The sequence below is a fragment of the Ammospiza caudacuta genome, chromosome Z, assembly GCF_027887145.1.
Source record: "Ammospiza caudacuta isolate bAmmCau1 chromosome Z, bAmmCau1.pri, whole genome shotgun sequence".
In the NCBI taxonomy this organism is placed as follows: domain Eukaryota; kingdom Metazoa; phylum Chordata; class Aves; order Passeriformes; family Passerellidae; genus Ammospiza; species Ammospiza caudacuta.
In genome coordinates this window covers 76,601,517-76,619,857 of record NC_080632.1, presented here as the reverse complement: position 1 = coordinate 76,619,857, position 18,341 = coordinate 76,601,517, and the positions used below count along the sequence as shown (strand labels likewise).

At 40.3% G+C, this 18,341-nt stretch overlaps 1 protein-coding gene across 2 annotated transcripts in view; it reads left to right on the top strand.

Moving 5' to 3' along the window:
* The window catches only part of RAI14 (retinoic acid induced 14), an 85,546-nt gene that overhangs the window by 29,030 nt on the left and 38,175 nt on the right, over nt 1–18,341 (top strand). The window lies entirely within an intron of this gene.

The window sequence follows — 18,341 nt, the reverse complement described above, 5'->3', positions numbered from 1 at the left end:
GTATCTGTTGCTCACTGCTCCCCTGGCTCTTCTCTGGCAGAAGAGAAGCATTTCCCTAGGGGAAGATAACTTTTTTTTGGTGTGGTGTGGTTGCAGATTTTTGTAGCTCAGGGACTAAGCAACGTGAGAGGTAGCTGCAGAAGTAAGGTATCAATTCTGCTGTACTTCTGATAAAACATAGGGGTTGAGAGTTGAAGAATGAAACTGGACCAAGTAACTAAAGAGCTTCGGCTGTGGTGATGGATTGACTTTCATACAGTTCTGGAAATAACTGCTTGACTTCCCAAAAGAAGAGGAATGTCAACTCAGTTATTTTGCAAAAACATATCCACTGCCTGAATGCTGTGTGTCACCAGGGCAGCAGCATGGATCACCCGTAGCTCCTCAGGCAGTCTTAGGGAGCAGGAGGGTGTTACAAGTGCTAACATAATAGAGAACATGTCTCTGCTGAAAGGATCTAGAAGTCCTGTTTGACAACACTGTGTGCAGAACTAAAGTGAGGCAGTGGAACTGTCTGTTTTCCTAGAGCCTGATTTATGCAGGAATTCACTTCTGACAATTTGGTGATAAACACGCCTTTTAAAAAAATTTTAAAAGTGCAAGTATCACATATGTTTTGATGTAAGTAGGTGAGCTGCACAGATGCAGTAAGAAAAGTCAGAAACTTAAATATGGGTACATATGTCTGTTCTGAAGAAATGCTAAAATAGGAGGAAATTGTAAAATCAATGCTATGAATTCTAAACATATATTTTCCTTGTTGTGACCAACCAGCCTCTAGCTTTTGTTGACCTTGTTACTCTGGCTTATTAATTGTCCCTGAGATGTACATGTGCCTTAATAATGGGGGAAAATTGGGCTCAAATTCCCTGTGGCAGTTTCAAAATACATATGTGGAAATGTGTGCTTTTTTCTTTTTTATTTAATGGTTATAAATTTTCCCTTTCCCTCCGATTTGTGTTCACAGACTGACTGTGAAGTGAATAGTTTGCAAAGAGTTAATCTTTTTGCCATATTGAATACCAGCTAACCCAGCTGTGTGGAACACAGGTAAATACAGAGCACTACAGCTCAGTCTGGCTTACTGTGGAAAAGGTTGCTGGATAATGCTCCCCATCCTCCCACCTAAACAGTTAAGGAAACTGGAATGCTTAACCATGCAAATCAGATACAATTGTAGCATTTGAATGGATTCTTTGCCCTTTTTTTTTTTTTCAGCTGTTGGTGCAAGAAATGCCCTTTTATGCTGTCTTCAGAAACAAAAGAAGAGCAAAAGTGTTCTTGAATACTGTGCATCATCACAGATGTGTTGAGCTCTTGTTTTCATAGATCCTTCCAGTTCTCCTGTGTCTATTGCAGGGTTCCACAGTTTATTTCCCAGATACAAATGATTTTAGGCTCAGTTTAGAAGGGGAAATTTCAAGTTGAGTCTGTTGTTCTGTTATTTTAAAAGTAGACATGAGTATCTGTTCCAGCGCGTGTCCCAAAATATGAATCCTCCATCCCAGAGATTATATTAAACCAATGAAATAATTGGTATATTTTCTACATTTGGTGGGAAGAAAGCCTACTTAAATGAATAATTTTGGTATCATACCTACTTGTTATCTGTTCAATCCCTAACAAAAGCAAACAAACAAACAAAACCTTCTGTGTGTACAGAAGCCTTCTATCACACCTACAGAGTAGGTTCTGGACACAATTGCTTTCTCTTTTACTTCATGTTGAAATTCTAGCTATGCTGGGAGAGTAGTTGAAGTATGCACTAATTTGGTGTTTCTTTTGTTTGGTGTCCTTGTGTTTTGCTTAAGCACATAGAAATTGACTGACTGTACACAAAAGAGTAAAAAATTTTGGTAAAATACATCCTGCGAATCCTTCCAGAGCTGACTGGGAGTGATCTCCAAGGTAACCAGGCTTTTCCCGACATAACTCAGTAGCTGTATCTAAAATAAGAGTTGGTAGTGGCTGCGTTGGTGCAGTAGCAAGAAACATAGGTTTTTACTGAGCCCAAGTAATTAGCTCTCAGTTTTTGGTCCAGTGTTTTCTGTAGATATCATCCATGTGAGACAGGCTCTACCACATCTCTGAAAGTGTTCAGAATTCACTCCCAAGCTGCCAAGGTCAGAAGAGACCATGTCTTGAAACTTGGTGAACTTCTTGGTTGAGAATAAATATTTTCGGTACTTGTCTCCACAGTGATTGCTCTTTCAGCCAACTGAAAAGCAGTGTCAGCTTGCTTTGGTGGGAGGTGCCTATGCAGACAGAGGAATACATAATGAAGACTGGAGTTTTGCAGGCTAATAATGTATTTCTTAAACACAATCATTTTTGATGGCTTAAAAGTAATAAAAATGTTGCACTGCAGCACCTAACTTTTCTAGTTCTACTTACATACAAGGATTATTTTATTGCCTTTTTTATTCTGTTTTCCAGTCTCATGCAAACAGCATATGGATCATGAACAACATGGTATATTATTTTGGGCTTTACACTGAAATTCCATCATTTCTGTTTGCAAAATTGTGACGTCTCTTCAAATAGCAGTGGCATGACTGGCTATAGTGCTTGAGGTAACTTAAAGCATGCATAGTGTGTCAGGATGTATGGACTGTGTTGATAAAGCTCAGTTAGACTGGCTGTCATCCACTTTCCACTTCAGTTTTCCTGTCTGACATTAAATGTTTGGAAAACTTTTTGCATAGGCATAGAAATAAAAGAATGACACATTCTAAAATAAAACAAAGCTAAGGAAGTGGCTAGCTACCCATGAAGCTCAATATTAATCTAAAACCTCTATTTCCAAATAATGTAATATTCTCAGAATGTTTCTCATTTGCCAGAATGTTTGCTGCCTTCATTAAAAAACAAAGCAAAACAACAACAACAAAATGACCCCCAAAATAACTTAAAAAAAAAACAAAACCCACACCAAAACAAGCCAAAACAATATACCAAAACAAAACTACATTTGGAATGGTGAAATCTTCCTTCCTTCATTTATACCTGATGTTGATTCCTGCTTTTAATTTAAGTGTGAAAAGCTCTTGCGTAAAAGCTGTTTCTAATATGCCAAGGAAGCTGCAGGTAACCATCAAGCAGCCACAGAGCTTTGGCCCGAGGTTTGATGTCTTGTTCAATCAGGAGCATTTGCCTAAAAGAAAGTGGCATTGGAGATGGCCAGGCTGTAGCGAGCCCGGTTTTACAAGGGGGAGCACAATGGAACCAGTTCAGTGGCTGGGCAGGCATTCAGCAACCAGCCCGAGGCAACGTGTTGTGTCAGGGACCGAGTACAAAGCCTTGGACAGCTGCAGCACAGAGGTTTAATTTATAGTGACGTTGCAGAGTGCGTGCCAAAACTTTCCTCACTCCTAAGGAAACACTTTCCAGCGCATAATCATTCAGTCTTGTAGAGATCTTTAGAGATGCTGAAGAGCATTTTGAGCCTTTTCTTCTCAAGCAGATAGCAATGTTCTGTGGTGAGATTATGGATGAAGTGTCTGTTCACACTTTACTGTAATTTCTGTAGTCACTGTGGTAATATTACTCCCAGATTTGGCTAATAGCAGTATCTTCACTGCGACTCCTGGAGGAGTAACTGGAGGTTGATTCCATTTTCTTAGCTTTGTCAGCCTCTTCCCATTCAAATAACATAGCAGGCCAAAATCTTTAAAATTTGATTTCCCAGAAGTAATTGCAGGGCTGTTGTAAAATACTATGCAGAGCTTTCCAAATAGAAGTCCTTGATTTTTTAATTTCTTTTTCCATAGTGCAGTGAAGATTTTTAGAAGGATTAAACAAAACTGAAAAGTGGTGACTGATAATTCAACAGTTGCAAACAATATTCTTTTACTAATATGAGGGTTCTTGAGAGCTTCCTTTTCAAATCCATATTTAGGTAAATAAATAAGCTATTTAGCTTTCAAAATGGCTGGTTCAACAAATAATTCAGTAATGGGATGTGCATAGCATAAAATATATTTAACATAAGAGATGGTAGTCTACTGAAATTGTATCCTTCCATAGTAAAGATGTGTCCTCAGCCCATGTCAGAATGATCTTTTTTTACCCAGGCTAAAGTTTTTTGTTCAAACCATGAATTACAGTGTGGCTGTAGCCTCTCCTTGGTTTAAGACTTCATCACTTGACGCAAGTTGCCATTAAAATCTCCTGCCAGAAGATTATAGAAATTGGTGGCTGGGGCTTGAGAAGACCATACAATCAAAAGTATTCCAGCTTTTTGCCTGTGGTTAAGGCAGCATGGCCAAATCTGGTGGCTTTAAACCATTTGTGCTCTGCTGTCTTTTAAAAAATGTTGGTCTCGTGATGCAGAGCTGACGTGTTGAATTCAAGATTGCTGCCTCGTTTTCCTTCATTGTCCTGGGCTACTCAAGAAAGAGTGGAGGGATCCATACAGCCCTATTTTGTGGAGGTTCCTTCAGCACAGGAGTTTCTTGCTTAGGACTGTGCTTGTTGGTGAGGTGAAGCACATATGAGGGGTAGCAGTTCTGCATTTTTTTGTTTCTATTTTCTACCTGTCACTACTGAAGGAAAGCAGTATTGTCGCATGTGGTTAGCCGCTGGTTTAGGGCATTGTTTGTAAACTGACTTGGTCCTGGTGCCTATCAGGCTGTACGAACACCAGTATGTGGTTGGTTTTCCTTCTGCAGAGCAGGAAGGGGAATAGGAGCTGTGGCACAGAAAAAAACCCAATGGAGCTGAACAAACTTCTGTTCTGTTATGAGCAGAACACTCAGTTTGAGGATCCCTAGTCTTTTTTTTCCAGCAGTGCCTGCTGGGGTATACCTAGGGGAGAAAAAGGACTGTGCAAGTGTGTATGACACTTCTCCTTAATACTTTCCTTAGTAGTTTCAGCTCAAGCAGTTTCCTGCACATGTGGAAACACTTTTCCAAACTTGTAGTGAACCTTTCTGCCTAATGTTTGATCAGTCCCTCCCTGAACCCACATAAACCTATTGTCTGGAACGTCCTTGGAAAGGACTTCCACAAGTCCAGTATTGTTTGTTGCTTTACTTTAACCTGGTTTCACCTTCGTGTGATGGTCCCTCATCTGTGCTGTAACAGTTGAACCCTGTGTGCCTCCCCCATTTCAGTGGTTTTTGTCATCTTTGTGTCCCCCTTAGTTTAAGTACGCTGAAGTACCTCAGCCAGTTTGATCTCCATACAAGTGTTGTTTTGGATCATCTCTGCCCTTCTGAAACCTTTCTAATGCAGCTCTAATGCAATTTTAAACTGCACGTTGGTGAATACAGTCCATAATTGTTCTGTTTCCCTCTTTATGCCTTACCTGATGGGTCCCAACACTGTGATTTCATATTAATTGGACCGGGACTTGGGAAGCATGGATACATTTCCTTGTTCCCTTGTGTGGTCTCTTGGCTTCTTAGTTTCTGCTGCTGAAACTAAGTTTCTTTCTAAACTTCTTTGTTGTTGTGGTTAAGTGTACACACTATTAGAGGGGAAGGATACTGGGGCGTGTGCCGGGGCTGACAGGCTCCAGTCTGTGTATTATATACTATGGGGGTTATGGTAACACGGTGTTTTTTAGAAAGACTTTGGAATAGTTACACCCCAGTCAGTCCCCAGTAATTGTTCCTTGCTGATTCTGTCACTATGGAAAACAAAACTATTCCTGCTTGTCATTTTTCTTTAGTTTTCATGCAAGAATCAGTTTATTTTTCTGGGAGCCAGGCTTGAACCACCTACAATATAAAGTGGAAGGGTTTTTTTTAAGTGACACTTAGACATTACATGCTTAATTAAGGCATCTCTGAATACCTTCTTAAATGGCACCCTGAATACAACGAGGATCAGAGGGATAATGTGCTGAATGGTTGCCATTAATTTCAAGGGACTATATTAAATATTTGAGTAACTGAGATATTGATGGCTTCTGTTGCACATATTTCAGTAGTGAACTGAAGAGTACTTTATGTCTTACAGTTGATTACTCTGATTTCCAGCGCCTTTTTTTCATTCAGCGTTTACATAATGTAGAAAATTATATCCTTTGCCAGTTACTGAGATGTATTCTGATTTCATTCAGTGCATTCTTTTCTCTTTCCCAGATATTTTAAAAGGTAATCTCTTGGTTTCCAAATAGTCCTTCAAATTCTTTTTTCCAAGAAGATTCATGCTATTAAGTGTGAAATAGTATTAACCACAGGTTGCTTTCAAAGTTTATAAAGGCAAATTTTTTAAAGCTGCATGGCTGCAGAAAGGTGTAACAACTTGTTCATTATACCTATTTAGTTTGTAATGAAAATGGCTGGTGCATTAATGTAGCTTTTAAGAGCAATATCCATTTCTTTTCCAGGAGAAGGCTTAAGAATATTTATCTTGGAGTCTTCTAGAAAACCCTGCTCATTTGTATAGTACCTTTTTAAAATAGCTAGCCAGATGGATCCAGGCAACGCTTGTGCATGTCACATATGTCTAATGCCTTTCCTTCTCCTGGGACCAAGCTGCATTACATCATATTTTATGATTACAAGACAGAATTTTGGTGGAACTTAGCCATATGGTTGAGTCATCTGTTCTCTTCAGTTTTGGAAGGATTATACTAGCATCTTCAAAAGACTGTTAAATTTATTGTCCTTTTTAACCCATAAAATTTGGAAACCTTGTGCTGTCTCTGGCAATGAAAACTAACTAATCTTCAGCTTATTTATATAATCCTTTGCAGTTATTAACTGAATCTGTTAAAGATGCTGTTATGGGATGAAAAAAGGATGTTTGTATCTTATTCTGGGTTTTCTACCTCATGAGATGGAAGGGGAACCCCTAAGATATGTGACGTGGATTCTTAAAAGAAACAAAAAAATCAACAAATGCACATTCTTTGCATTTTTTCATGACTCATAAAACTCTTAGGTGTTATCTCTCCTTCCATGAAGACTTAAAACCTGTTACAAATCCTTGCTCTCCCTCTGCTCCTCCACCCTTTCACATGAATTATTGAAAAGCATGTTTTGAAAAAAGATGACAATTACTTTGCCACTGACTGGCCATTTGCTCCTGGGAACATGTCTGAATTCGTCAGTTACTCAAAGTTGTTCTGTTAGATGTGCTCCACGGAATCCAGCATAGCCCTGGTGTGCAGTCTCAGGCTTTGAAATGTGTTTAGAGTAAACTGATCCTGATGGGCAGCATGGCTAGGGATATTGGTTGGGTCAGTCTTGCTTGTAAGCATCAAGGGGAAAATGTTTTATAAGATTTATGATGCTGCTAGGGATTTCTCTCTCTCATGTCAGCCCCTGCAAGAACTGTGATGAAATGGTTATAGCTGTAGCAGGGATGTTTTGGATGATGGAAAAGGGGCTGGTAGCACAGCCAGCCCACTCACTTTTCCTGGAGTTGTGTGCTCTTTCTACAGAAGGACTCTGGGGAGTGAACTGCTCTTCAGCATTTTGTGCTTTGGTCATCATTCTATTATAGATTTTTAATTTTCAGTAGCTTTGTACTGGGGAAACTGAAAAAATATATGTTGTTGAGCTGCTGAGCTCTGCTACAGCAAACGTGGGCAGGTCTTGTGAAGAAATCAGAAGATAAACTAGACAACCTGCAGTAGGGTGCCTTGATACAGCAGCAACAGTATTCCTTGGAGGGGAAGGACAGACAAACCACTGGCAGCACTTATCTTGATAACAAGAGAGTATCTTGGTGATTGTGACGTGCAAATATAGTCCAGTCTGGGACTAATTAGTAGGAGCCAAGTGAATCTTTAATTAAAACAAAAGAGCAGAGGGTTGTTTGTAGTTCTTGTCATCTTGTGTGAGCCATTCTAGTGCATTTGGTGAGTTGCAGGGTATTGAAATAGCAAAAGCACTGTGGTGAAAGGACTGAGTGTTCTAGTAAATCACATATTATTGATAAGAATATACAAATGAGGACAGGTTATTGATGTACAGATCTGTCCGTCAATACTGAGCTGTGGTGGTTGTGCCAGGTTTTTAGTTCAATCACTGATCAAATTGGCAAGAGTTAAACCCCCAGCGCTGGCTTGGGGCTGCCAAAACTGAGTTTTGGAGCTGCCTGGAGGAAGGTGTGCAAGCTGTGGCTCTGATCAGAGGAAAGGCAAGGCCATCCATGCCTGCTGAACAGAAGACTTGTGCATGTCATTATTCATGCCTGTAGAGAAATGGAACTCCTTCTTCAGATAAGGCCTAAGGACAGAACCAGGGTGAGTGCCTGCTTGTTCTCTCCCTCCTTTTGCTTCAGGCCTGGCATGTGTGGGCAGTTGATGCTCTGCATACAGAGTCTGACGCATAAAAGACTTGTCTGATTCTCAGTGCATGTGATGTGGAGGATAAACAACGTGGGAAGATGTGGTGGTGTGAAATCTCACATGTTCTTCACTGGCAGCTGAAGTGGATTTTATTTTCATGCAAAACAATTGCTTTCTTTTCCCCACGACTCTTGGATTTATCCCTCATTGCAGCCATGGAAGTAAAAGCAGCTAAGCTTAGCTTGCTTCTTTAATATTTGATTTTGGAAACTGACTAGTATTAGGTCTAGAGGTCAATTCACAGCACTAACATCTGTTTGTGGCCTCAGGAAGATCAGACACATAGTGAAACTTTTTTGCCTTCTTATGTAGTCATGAAGTACTTTTGGAGATTGAGTTGAGTCCTTGAAGACTCCAAACAAAATAATTTCTTGGAATAGGGATTTGTCTCTATGCTTGCCCTGTGTTTTGTTTGGCTTTGTCATGGGTTTCAGAATAGAAGGCTATAATCCCGTAACAGTGGTTATGTCCTTTACAAGAATGATGAATTCAACTATAAATAGACTGTTTTTCTACTCCGAGTAGTTTTGAAATGCTAATACATATTTTGTTATGAATTTGGAAATTGTATTGCTTCCTACAATGGCATTCTAGTAGGTATAAAAATATTTCTAAATGTTTTTAAAAACATCCAAGATCTCTTCTGGCACTTATGAAGAACATTAAGATGGTGAAGTTTAGTCAAGCAATGAACTTTGTCTTGCTAATAGAGGGAAAAAGGTAGCAACTTTCATTATGAGCTGAAATTTCATGTAGGCATTTGTAATACAAACACAAAGTGGCTTGGCTACAGGGTGGCTTGTACCTTATGAACACAGCTTAGCACAGTACATCTTACATCAGTTCAGGACAATGTGCAGTTCTGTTTGGTGTTTAATTTTAATTTTTTTTTTCTTATCTGCAGCCTTTGTGTCTGTATTCCCCTTTACGGAATAATGGGGAGGGAAAACAGGTAGCAGCTCTAAATACCATGAAAATCAGCTTACTGGGCAGAAGTGGCAAGATAAGCCATGTTTTGAGAGGTTTAGCAACAGACGGGGAAATATGGAGCCATAGGTCTAAAGTGCCAGTACATGATGGGTGTCCATTTGGCCATCAGAAATATAAAGGATCCATCAAGTACCTGTATTCTCTAAGTTCACTAATCAACAGAAACTGAAGCACGCTACTAAAAAGCTAGATAGACATAGTCAGCTCAGATACCCAAACCAAGTTGTAGAATAATGGAATGTGCTGATTTGGAATGGACTCATCAGGATCGTTGAGTCCAGGACACCCCAAGAGTCACACCATGGGCCTGAGAGCATTGTCCAAAGGCTTTTTGAGCTCTGTCAGGCTGGTGCTGTGAGCACTGCCCTGAGGACCCTGTTCCAGTGCCCAACCACCATCTGGATGAGGAAACTTTTCCTGATATTCTAAACCTCCCCTGACACAACTTCAGGCCATTCCCCTCAGGTCCTGTCACTGTCACCCCAGGGCAGAGATCAGTGCCTGCCCCTCCACTTCCCTCATGTGGGAGTTGTAGCTGCAGTGAGGAGTCCCCTCAGTCTCCTCTTGTCCTGGCTGTACAGACCAAGAGACCTCAGCCACTCCTCACACCGCTTCTCCTCCAGACCTCCTTTGGATGCTCGCTGATGGCTTAATGTGCAGAATTTACAAACCTTCTGCTAAGGAAGTCGTATGTCTGTGGCTTTAAATGTTGAAATCTAAGGGGCTGTACCTATCCCTACCTAGAACCAAGGAGTTCAGATGTGTACCTTGGTCCTTGCACTCTGGTCTTCACAGACAACTGTGTCTAACACAGTGTAGAGGATCGTCAAGATCAACACAATAGCTGAATAAACAAACTTTGCTTGCAGAGTTAGCATTCCCTCTGTATTTTACAGCCTACTTACCACTGAAACATACTTACCAGATAAAAGATCATGTTAGATTATCCAGGCAATTTTACTTTGAACCTCTTGATTTCCCCTTTTTCCCAAGTGACTGTGAGGCCGTTGTGCAGCAGAAGTCCTAAAACAAGAAAGGCTTTATGTGAATTGCTATTTGACCTTTTTAAGTAACTAAAGTCTGTTGATTAAGTAGTTTTTCAGTCTTAAAACTTCTTTAGAAGCAGTCTTTTTCATATGTCTCATGCTGATTATCAGTTTCTTGTTTGTATATGGTGTTATATTTAAGGGTAAGGAAAACTTGAGGATCTTTGGATAACCATTTGAGAAGTGTGGTCATTTTTAAGTCTGTGTTTGGACACCCCATGGATTTTTTTGAAAGGAAGAGCTCCCATGTGTCCAGCAGTAATCAGTAGTTTGTTAGATGTATTTTAGTTTTAGTACAATTATTGAGTAATTTCAAGGTGGGAACAGTCATCTGAGTCCTCTGTAGCTGAGATCTTTAGAACTTTGAGAAAAGACAGAACAATGGGAGATGGTCACTTCAAACAAAATAGATTTAACGTCTTTATTTTTAGAAAGTCCCCTGTGTTTTTTCCTGTGCTAAGATAAACATTGTTTCATTTATACAAATATACACAATTAATTCTTGGCTTTACTTTCTTCTGTCTTACTGAGAGTGATTGTTTGCATGTGGTGTGCTTACTGCTATGTCCTTTGCTATCTGAAAATAAAGATAAATCTTCAGTTGCTGTACTGATGATGTGTGAGATGATAAACAATGGACAGTAGCTGGACTTACTGCTAGTGCTCTGGCTGTATGTTACTAATGATTTAGATGAACTTTTTCTTGTTTTGTTCCAATGCCTTGCATGTTATGAGCTTTTTGCTCATCACTTTTCCTTTATACTCAGTGGAATGAAATGGCTTACTTGAAAAACATCAGTAATTGTTTAAAAGAAAAGAGAATACCTGATGTACCTAGAGGTAATGTTAGCAGGAAATGCCACTGTTCCTCAAATGCAAAGATTGATTTATTTCTTTAAAATGGCTGAAAAGTAGTATCTGGATGGAAAAAACCATTGTGGCCTTTAGTATGAAGTGAAACAAGCAGCATGTGTGAGCTGTGTGCCTCCCAACCCACACAAAATTCCACCGTGTGCCTGTAAACTCGCTGGTGTGGGCCAGCTGTATTCCTTGGTCTGCGTGAACTGTGTCACGCTTCCTTCGCCCCCCTTGCTGACTTTTGCTCTCAGGCTCTTCACTCTCTTGCTCTTACAGAAATGAAGTCTTGCAGTTGACTTAAAAAGTGGCTGCTTTTTTCTGATTTAACTGTGCATGTTCTCTTCCTGACCTTATGGCTACTCTGCGTTCAAAGCCTGACTGAAACTGTGAAACTAACCACAGGGGTTTTTTAGAATAACCCAAACAAACAACAAAGCAAACAAAAAAGCCCACTCACAAAACTCAACCAAACCGCCGCCAAAACAGACAAAAAATACCCAAGAAACTTGCATGCAAGAAATACAAATATCTCAGCAAAACAGCAAACTTATTTCCACTTTCATTTCAAACTTATTTGGACTTTCATTGAGTGTTCTTGGAGCATAGCAAAGACCACACTAACTTTTTTCTACAGCTTCCCTCCCCCCATGCTCCCAGTCCCCAGACTTGCAGTCTCAGATGACCATTTTAGTTAGGTCATCTTCCCCCTTCTTTCTTGGTGAAAGACCCTTTCTTTTCACAGCTTGTGGTCCCCTTCTGCCAGGAAAGTTTCCGGGCAGCCTCGCTGGCTGATAGAAGTGCCCTGCTGAGTGACTTGCTGTTCAGTTGCATTATTCTGGGGTTCAGCATGAAAAAATGGTTTGCTTGGATAATAATCACTTCTTTATCTGCAGAAGCTACCCAGTGAATGGGTAATTATCAAGGTTTACTGACAATCTGCCCGTTAGTCTTTTGTTAGCATTCCTTGTCCATTCACTCCAACTGCTTCCTGCCTTCCCTGTCGTGTTTTTATCTCTGATTCAAATGGAATTCATGGTCTGACACAAGTACAGCCTCCAGTATCAAACAGACCTCATGCAATTCACATGGCCAGTTACCCCAGCTAGGTGCCATAGCAAGAAGCAAGACTGACGATTCTGATTGTAAAATGTGCACAGGTTACTTCATTGCTGCCATTTCCACCTTTAAAGAATGGCATGTGTAATCTTGTGAGCTGCAAATGTTTCATCTTCCTATGTAAATATAATTCGTGTTATTAGCCATCATTAGCCATCAGGTGACTGATGGCAACAGGCAACATGGAGGGTCAAGTGAAGCTGGAGAAGACTGGGTTGTAGCAATTAGTGACATTTAGATAGTATCACTATAAATACTTTGAAAGCCATTGTCACGCTTTGCTTTTTCTGACAACTTAATTAGAGGTCTAGACCTTGCTTGTGGTGAAGTTAATGAGCACAGCATCTTTTGGCACAGCCTTTCAGGGCGCTGCCTGGTCGGTGCGGTGTAGCAGAGGTCAGCCTGCAGTGCCACAGAGCTGTGCCTTCGCCCGGGGCGGGCTTTGGGAGCGGCAGCAATTGAAAGGAGCCCGGGAGGCAGCAGCTGCAGGCATCTGCTGGGCTCTGGATGTCCTGGGAGAAGCTGCTGCAGACTGGAATAAGCTGTTGCTGATAAGGTCAACAACATCCTGCCCTTCTGCAAGTGAGATTTCCACTCCCACCACCCAAGCTTGCTGCTGGTAAATACAATCTCTAAATTGCAGATGGGAGGGCCAGGAAAGGTGTAAGCTCCTTACCTACATACCACTGCCTCCTAGGTTATAGTGTTTACAGATAAGCCATTCTTTCGAGAAAAACTGTCGTCTGTTGTTTTAACTTCAAGGGATGTTTTGTTTAGTGAATGCATTCAGTACAATAAGATTGTTCTTGTTTTTAAAATTCTCTTGGGAAGTCCTGCACATGTGGACTTTTGTGGATGACCTTGTGATGCAGTGGTGTTCAGTGTCTTTGCCATGCATTTGTTTGTGACGCCAGTCTTTAAGTATTCCTTTCCTTTTCAGACACTGAGTTGCTGAGTTTGAAATTATCAGGAATTTCAATTTGCTACTCAGCTTCCCTGCAGTTCTGATTTCAGTGGAGATAACATAACTCTGTCTCCAGTAGGTTTGCAACAATGCAAGGTCACTTAAATCATCTCCTGTAGGCTGCATGCCAAAGATAAAGAAACTAAGTTGTTGCCAGTTAATGTTTGCTCAGGTATTTGCTCATGGAAAACGTTGTACAAGTGCTAAGTAGAACTATCACCTCTTGTTATACATTATTTCTTGCATGATATTGCTGGTAATCTTAGACAATTGAGGCTTAATATCCTGATATGGTGGTGATGAAAAATGAATAGCTACGTTTTTTGGACATGTTTTGATTCCTCAGCTTCTCTTCTGGAAAGGAAATTGTTCACTTTGTGGCAGAGAAAACAATGTGTAAAACAGCTAGTACAAGCTTTATAAGAAAATAGGCTTCGATATTAAGGTTTCTCTTTGGACTCAAAATTTATCAACTTGCCAACATGCTATGTGTGATCCTAAATATGAAGGATTTTTACTGGATGGTTTCAGTCCCACAGCTATGATAAGTACTTCATTAGCATCTTGCAATGATAAAGTTGGAAATAGATTGTGCACAGAGAGGGCTTACAGGAGACTCGACAGCTGCCAGTGCTGTTGGTAACTGCTGCCAAAGCTTGTGATGGAGCCATGGTTTTGAGAGGTCATGCTGACGGTGATCACTGGAGGTGCTGTGAGCACTCTGCTTTGGCTCGAGCATTGCCTTTTTTAACCACTGGTCATAAACTGGTGGTGTAGATCAAGTCAATCAAGTTCTCAGCCTCACTTCATTAACACTGACCACACAGTGCCTTATGCAGGAATGGCTATGCATCCTAAGCGTGGCTACCTCTGTGCTGCCAGCTCCTTTCTTGGGTTCATGAGGGTATCAGTATGAAAAACACCGAGCTGTTACCAGGGAGGTGCTTCTGAGTTAGGCCCTACAGCACACCTTTCCATCTGAAAGCTGAAAATCAAGAATAAAAGACATGCTTGAGAGGGATGTTCAATGCCACCAGTTGCTTGAATTTTAGCATGCCATCCTTTCAGCTGTCAGTATTGTACCTTAGCATTTATTAGGAATGACAGATTATCTGATCCCCTGCACATTACTAGGAAAAACACCTATTTTATCCAAAAACTTGCACGTCTTGAGCTCTGATCAAATTACTTTTTCTCTGCGTATGTAATACTCATTATTGCTGCCTATACTGAACATGATACATTTTAAAAAACCCAAACAAACAACAGACTAACTCTTCCCCCTCCCCCAAACCTGAAGAAGTACTGAGTGGAGCAATGGCTGTGGTCTGTGAAGCTGAAATATGTGTTTCATCAATTTTGCATGTGTTCACAAGCCATTGTTATTGCAAAATGTTAATTGTTTGAAGGAAGGCTGTTGATAACTGTTTGGCTTGTGGCCTACAGGAGTGGGATGGGTGTGTGTAGGGTGGGGGTGGAGGTGAAGAGAACTCTCATGTGCAGGCTTTTCTGGGATGAGAGTCTTCCAAATTCATTGAACATATGTGTTTATCTTTAAGCTGAGATGCTCAGGTTTGGGGTTTTTTTACTAGAATGCTACATACTCAGTTGACTAACTTGTGTATTTGCAGCTGTCTTACCATAAAACAAGCAAAAACCATCTCCAAATAAAACAAAAGAACCCCCAGCTTTATTGGTGATGAAAAGTACCTGCTTAGCTATTGGTTTTGTTGCTCTTGTGCTTTAGTCAATATATTCCTGAATACTGTGCTGCTATTTTGTGCTAGCCTTGAGTTTGAAGTGTCTGTGTAGGTTGGCTCAGAATGTGGAGACCTCTCTGATGTAAAAGAAAACTCTTTTATGTTACCTGAGTGAGTGGTGTATCAGAACTGAAGTCCCCAAGGGCCGTGTGGTGGCTGGTGCCGTGCTATTTGGATGGAATCTGAAAGCAAGGCAAGTGAGGAGTCTTTAGATAGAGGGGGCAGTATGTGGTGCACAGCTGAAGAAGAGGCAGCAGAAATGGGAAAGTTTGGGGACTGCAGTGGAGGAAACACAGTGGGTTTATGAAGCTGGCCGTCCTGTGCTCCTGGCAGAAGAGAGCATCTCCCATGTGCCTGTTTTCCAGGAGAGACAAATGCTGGTGCTGCATGATGGGTGTCAGTTCAAGGTGCCTTCTACAGTGAACAGTAACAGGGAGTACCCGTGTTTTGCATCATCCCAGCAGAAGTTGGTCCTTGGTGTGTACTTGATGATGTGTGACTTGTGGGGTCAAAACCAGGCTAATATTACAAGAGATTGCAGAAATGTAATGTAATGCAGCAGTTACTGCCTGTTCAGAAATCTGGGTTTTCTGATCTGCTATGGACAGCAGTGCCTGTGCAATATTTGATTGCATGAGGCACTTTTAAGACCCCTACTGACTTAAATATCTCCTACTTCCTTGCCAAATCCTGGGTACAGTGTCTTTGTGGGTGTCATATGTATTCTGTGTCCTTTGAGATTTTTCTTCCCCTGAAGAAATGGACAGTAGGGCTATCATTCCATATTGAAATGAGTTTTTGAGAGTCCATTCTGTGCCATTTATTTTATTAGCTGTACCTTTAACTTTTGAAATGCATAGCTGGTCTTTGAGCACAATGGGGAAGAAAAAATCCAGTTTGATCCTATCAGAGAAATATTTGAACAACAGTTGATGCCTGCATACTTGTTTCTTCAGTGTGAACAAATTTGTGTATAATTTAATTTCAAAAATAAAACAAGATGTGTAAATAGTTTTTTGTAGCTTGCATAAAATTGACATTTCATGTAAAATTACAATGATGGCACTTCACTGATGCCTTAGAGTGGAATCTTTATTGCTTTAATGAAAAGATCAACAACTTTGTGTGAGCAATAGAGTGCGATGGCTTTGAAACATCTTGGGTAGGACACAGATATTTTCATTTATAAATAAGCATAACTCTGCTGCACGTTGATAAAGAGAAACTGCGTGCATTCTTTTGTTTTCCAGAGCAAAACTAAGTTTCAGGTACAGTAGTGTAATGGATGTTAAACATGCAATTGCAAGAACAAATATAAGTGGATTTAGGTATGTGGCAATATCTAAAATTACTCCTTCCTTTAACGTCTCTTGAGTCACAATGCTTGAAAGAAGAAACACTAATTAGATACAGAATTGAAAACAGGAATCTAAAATGACTGCCAAATACAGATCTAGCTGTACAGATTAGTAGGCAACAGTTTTTACTTTTTAGTTGAGGCCTCATTAAGTCTTTCCTTAATTGTGTTTGTGTGTGAGTGTTCATTTTAGGATAAGGAAATGGTTGAATACTGCAGTAAAGACGAGTTAAAGAATCTAGTCTTGTAAAAGAGTGATTCCATATGTAATAAAATGGTTTACTGTTAGCATGAACATTGCTTTGGATCATCAGAATCACTTTCAAAATCCTCCAGGGTTCTCCATTCAATATCTGAGTATCTCCTCAGTGCAGCTTCCTCACTACATAAATACTGAGGGGTAATTTGGGACACAGCTGTGTTCATTCCTATTTGGTCTGCAATTTTAATGATAGTATAATTATAGATGAATACAGTTACCACAGAAGCTTCTCAAAGGGGAAATTGACACTTTATCTCAATTATTTCTTAAATACAGGAGTCAATATTTGTGTGCTTACTTGCTTGTACCAAAACACTGAATATTGGATTATATGTCAATAATGTTTCAATTTAATAGCTGGCTATTGAAGGAATATTCATGAAACTGCTTCTTGAAGATGTGGCCATTTTGTACTCTAAAGCTGAATGTTCTCCTGAAAGCTGTTCTGCCAAGGATTTTCAGCTGGCCTTGATCTTAACATTTTCCTGTAGTTTATTCAATTTCATGTTTCAAAAGTAAATTGGTGGTTTCAGGTAGTGTTGCAGTGGACGTGTGTGTAGATGAAGGTTGATTCATCAAATAGCCTGTATTTAAATATCTTATGTGACTGAATAATAAAAAAGCTCAGAAACAGGTCAAAGTACAAAACAAAAGACATACCATCAAAAAAAGAGTGTTAACTTTAAAGTTTTTTTATTTACAAGTGAGATACATTTTTTTTAAACATCTGCCTTTAATAACAGGCTGCCTTTAAAGCACGAAATTCCCCAAATGCAGAATAGGCAATGAGTCTCATTCTGGGTGGAGCCTGCTGCTTGGCTGGCCACTCATTGTCATGGAGTCTAAATATTGCTTAGAGAAACAATTTTTTTTGCTGATGTAATTAGTGCTCCAGAGTCTATAGAAGTTTATTGCAGGGCCATAGGAATAAAGACTATAACCTGCTGGATGCACTGACCCACCAGTCATTCAGTGCCACAACAGAGTGCAGTTGCTCTGTCTGCATGCCACTTCCTTTGTCGGAGCTGCCATTCATACTCCTGGTTCCAGGTGGTGTTCTCCCAGCTTGTCTGCTCTCCTGCCCATACTCTCCCTCATAGTTCTTTTAATTTGTTTTTTAAATTACTTTGAACCTGGAACACTTTCTTCCTGTTCCTCCTGTTTTTCAGGGTGTGAGCAGCCTGTGGGGTTAGTTCAGATCAGTGTGCACATCATACACTTTTCCTCTCAAGCCCAGACAGAGAAACGTCAAAGGAAGAAAGTCTCTATAGAGCATCAGGACAAGGTGTTGGGGGTGTGTGTGTTATTATTGGTTTTTATTAAATATTTCTCAAGGTAGTAACATGAATTCAATAATTCCAGAGGATGTGTACAAATGAAGTGCTGATGAACAGGCCGTCATGCTGGAGATGAGCTGACTGATGTCAAAGAGAAAGCAACAGCTGTTGAAGTTAACTCTCCTGCGTGTAGCTGGGTGCTAACACTGCTTCAAACACAGCTTTTAACTGCACCAGATTGTTTTTCTTGGAGACTGAACACTGTTGTTAGTCCAGTTGTGTGCAACTTTTAACTCCTTTTCCAGAGCTCATTTTGCTATGATCACATGGAATACAGAAGGTTAACTGTCGTCTGTTTTCTTAGGATCTTGTGATTCTACTTGGAAGTCTTTTAGAGGAAATA